The sequence below is a fragment of the Micropterus dolomieu genome, linkage group LG21, assembly GCF_021292245.1.
Source record: "Micropterus dolomieu isolate WLL.071019.BEF.003 ecotype Adirondacks linkage group LG21, ASM2129224v1, whole genome shotgun sequence".
Taxonomy (NCBI): Eukaryota; Metazoa; Chordata; class Actinopteri; order Centrarchiformes; family Centrarchidae; genus Micropterus; species Micropterus dolomieu.
In genome coordinates this window covers 34,378,380-34,382,858 of record NC_060170.1, presented here as the reverse complement: position 1 = coordinate 34,382,858, position 4,479 = coordinate 34,378,380, and the positions used below count along the sequence as shown (strand labels likewise).

The following is a 4,479-nucleotide window of genomic DNA, read 5'->3' as shown; positions in this document are numbered from 1 at the left end:
TCAGGCAACTGCGAACTTTGTTCAGCCAATGGGTTTCACTGTTTTAGCAACTGAGAAAAACTGTAATATCTTATTTATTATACTTATTAAATTAAATCTCTTTTGCAATTTGCCTTTCGATTTTAGTTCGTTTGACAGATACTTTGCCAAGCAATGGTGCAAACAAAACAACTTTAGAGACCTTTTATGTTATGAGACGCCACATCACTTTCATGATCAGAGAGGCTGCCGTCAGTTCATCCTGACCGATCCTGTCGGAGTGTCGGGAGACCTCGTACCTCGTGCGTAAATGAGATGATTCATCCTATTTCACCCCACTCCCCTCCCGCTACATTTACATTTATTCATTTAGCTGACGCTTTTATCCAAAGCGACTTACAATTGTTATACATGTCAGAGGTCGCACGCCTCTGGAGCAACTACTGCGCTACTAATCAGAAAGTTCATTTTTATGACAAAGACCTGCAACTCTGCACATCACTAGAACCCACCTATATTATCAGAATAATGCGCCCAATAAACAGCAGTGAAAGTAACTCAAAAGCAACGCAAAAGCAGTGTAAAGCATTACAATTCAGAGACAGTAATATAACTTATTCCTCTTCTCTTGAATGACAGTAATAAGTTGGTTTTTTTGTTTGTTTGTTTTTTTTTTGTTTTTTTCAAACCTGTCCTGCCCAGCAGCCTGGTATAGAGTATGATGACCTGGATACCATATTGTGCCAGACAGATTTTACTTTAACAAGAGAGTATTAAAATACTCCTTTGTCTGTTTTATTATTTATTTAATTATTTATTGATTTGTCACCGGGCCGGACAGGGGGGCAGACACGGGGATGGGGGGGCACAAACAGATAGCACAGAAAGGACAACACCTGTAAGAGAAGAGGGATGGAAGGTGGGGACAAAAGGGAAAAGCTGTGGGAAACACCAATTGCAGAAAGCAACGAAACCTGCAATAGAACAGAGAGGGGGGCTTGGGGAGGAGAAAAACAACAACAAACAAACAAAAACAAACAAAAACAAACAATAAAAATAATAATAATAGTAAAAGACAACCAGCCGAACAGCAGCAATAAACAGCTGACATAGTAACACAACTAAGAGAACAATGAAAACAAGAAACAGTCACACACACTAAATAAGCAACACAGCACAGCCACGAGAGCTGGAATAATAATTAACTTAAATAAGTAACTGAAAGAAAAGCATCAGGAATAATTCTACCAGGGACAACCTAAGTTTGTTTGTGTCTGTGTGTGTCTGTGTGCGTGTGGGTGAATGTGTCTGTATGTGTGTGTGTGTACATGTGTGTGCGCATAAGCCTGTTAAAGAATGTAGTTGTTAGAGAGAGTGGGACGCCACGACTGTAACAGGTAGGCAAGAACCCCAGTAGCCAATAGGGGTGGGAGAAAGAAAAAGAATAAATCAAATCAAAAAAAAAAACAAAGACTCCCAGATGCACCGCGATGCAAACGCAGAAGACCCCGACCCAAATGCCAGTTGACAACGTAATGCCGACGGAACGCAAAAGAGGAAGAGCCGACAGCGGCGCGCACACAACATAGACCAGTGCTCCCCCCCCACCGCCGCGAGGTCGGGCAAATGAGAGAGAGCAAACGGAACAACACAACAGCGAAAGCCAGCGGAGAGAAACACCAGCAGCAAGTCCCAGCCCGGCAGCAAACGCGCCGCACAGGTCATGGGGGATGTCCGCCGTCCCCAGCCGACATCCCCCATGCCCAGCACGCCCCCCGGCCGCCATGCAACACCAGCCAAACCAGCAACGAGGCAAAATCAACTAGCTCAGCTGCAGGCCACCAACAACCCACCCACCCGTCAAGGGCCGAGAACTCCAGGCACAAACCCAGAACAAACCGGAGCCCAGCCCTGCCCCGCACCCACACTGCACATCCCGAAAATTACTATATACCTCACTATCCAGAGGGGTCCAACAACTGGCCGACAGAGAAATGGGGAAGCACGGATCCGAGGCCAACGAAGCAAAACAGGGACGCAAACAAGTCCCTCCAAGCCAACGAGGAGATGCCTCCCCCGGACTCCAATGCACAAACTAAACGCCCAGCAGCCATCCAGAGACCCTGCCCGGGGAAAAAGTATAATGCATCAAGATGCATCGACAATCGCCCCACAATCCCACCGCAGCCCACCAAACCGCAATCGGATCAACCCGCGCAGAGACCCTCAAAATGTCAGCAAAAAGATGGCTCACCTAAAGAGACTGATGACACATAACTGACTGTTTGACACTGATTGCTCCACCATCCCAAGATGTTCTGGGAATAATGGAGCAAATCATCAATGAAGGCTGGCTCCTGCATTTTTGCCACGCAGGTTTTCTGTCCTAATAAAATAATCCTGTTTGGATTATCCAAAAAACAATTTTCACAAAGTGTGTTTAACATGGCTGATTTACCTGAAGTACCCATAGAAAATCTCCCAATACCAGGAAATGAGAAATGAAATTCTGAACTCTTGTCTCATCTTTTGATTTTAAACCCAAATGTCTTCAGTGAACAACAAAAACAGGAATTTGCTTCACCGTTCCAATACTTTTGCAGGGGACTGTATACACATACACTCACTCACTGGGCACTTTATCAGGTACTCAATGCATTTAGGCACATAGACGTGGTCAAGACGACTTGTGTGACTTTGAACGTGGTTGGTGCCAGACGGGCTGGTCTGAGTCTCGATTTCAGCTGCGACATGGATCCATCCTGCCTTGTATCAACGGTTCAGGCTGGTGGTGGTGGTGTAATGGTGTGGGGGATATTTTCTTGGCACACTTGGGCCCCTTAGTGGGCTACTAGGGTTGGGCCGCGTCCGTCGGCGATGGCTGACAGACAAGTCCCGCCCCCCGGAAAAAAAAAATCTCTAATGTTCACATTATAGCACCCTGTGAAAGCAGGTTTTAATGACCACGAATATTCTTCTTTTTGTTTTTCAGTAGCCTATGCTGGGCACCTGCCTCGCTCTCTTCTCCCCACACTGACGCTCATCAGGTAAACACCCCGTCTCTCTCTGTCTCTCCCCCCCGTCTGCTTCATTTTCTCCATCAGCAATAAGTTTTATAAAGTCGCCTAAGAGTGAGAACTCGTCTTTTTTCCGTATATTTCCACTTGCAATTAGTGATGTGCTGATCGATCCTAAAGTATCGATATTTCTGATACCAATGTTTCCTGCTGTAGGATCGATACTCATATAAAAGGATCGATATCTAAACTCAGTCATTTGGAGTCAGTATGTGTTTTATTGTAAGTGTCTTACTGTCACCAGGATGACGGAGCTTCTTTGAAGTGAGCCGCTGCAGCCCTTTACATTTCCCGCGATTCAATACTGACTGGCTGACTGTAAAAACATCTGGCTGTATTTTAGCTGTCAAGGTAATAATGACGCTGTGTGTGATGGTGTGTGCAAAGACTTCGCTAAACATCTGAGGTTAAGTCAAGATTAAGTACAATAATAGGATGATGTTATGAAGCGGCAGTTCTGAGCAGGATATTTCTATTATAATTAAAGAATATGACAGTAGTTTGAGTCACATTAAACTAGAAATAATATATGTAAAAAGTATTGGTATTGGTATCCTGGGTATTACTTGGTATTGTATCATATAGGAATTAAGTGGTATCACACATCACTACCCGCAATCCGTTATCACGGCAGCAGGTGAGCTGCACGTCGGCTTATTAATGACGTAGCGTCAGCCTATCAAACAACTGAATCCAACATCTGCACTCTGTGTGTTCACTGTTGCTTTACCTGGTCCGTGTGTAAAATATCCTTGTAACAGAAGTTAATAGTCTATCAATTTTAGTCTACCCCGTTGTTTACATTTTTTAAATTAGGACATTTTCTTGCTTGCTTGCATGTTTCAGGTATATTGGGACAGTGTTAAATGCTATTAAAATGAAATTTATCACTAGTGTGGATTCATAAAACCAGATATACAGAGGGACCACACATATATGTCAACACAGAACCACAGAAATGTAACCTACAGGCAACTTGTAGGAGCCATACACTGGGTTTGTTTGAGTTTTTATTGGGTTTCCTCTCTTTTCTTTGCACTGTAGTGTACATGCACGCGCATCGTTACGTCATCAGTTACTGTGGGTGTGACCGGGGGCGTGGTGTCTGTATTAATGTGTGTGTGTGTGTGTTCACCTGTGAGGAAGCTTGGGTTGATAATGGCTGCAGGGTGAGCACGGGGAAGAACTTTCTGTTGACCGTTACCATCGTCGTCAACATCTTTCACTGATGTCTCTGAGGTACCTTTTGCACTACTTACAACATGCATCACTCAAAGTAAGTGATTGGTTTTCTATGTATGTGAAATAGCGTAATAAAGAGACTCAATATGTACGATGGTTCAGCGTGACGCGTCTTCAGTGTAAATCCTCATGTTTCAGCCTGCTGTGGCGTTTTAGTTGTTTTGGTGGGTCTGGTCTGTTT

At 44.3% G+C, this 4,479-nt stretch overlaps 1 protein-coding gene across 1 annotated transcript in view; it reads right to left on the bottom strand.

Annotated features, from left to right (window-relative positions):
- Positions 1-4,479, bottom strand: part of LOC123960356 (scavenger receptor cysteine-rich type 1 protein M130-like) — a 549,618-nt gene that overhangs the window by 208,536 nt on the left and 336,603 nt on the right. The gene's annotated exons all lie outside the window — the stretch shown is intronic.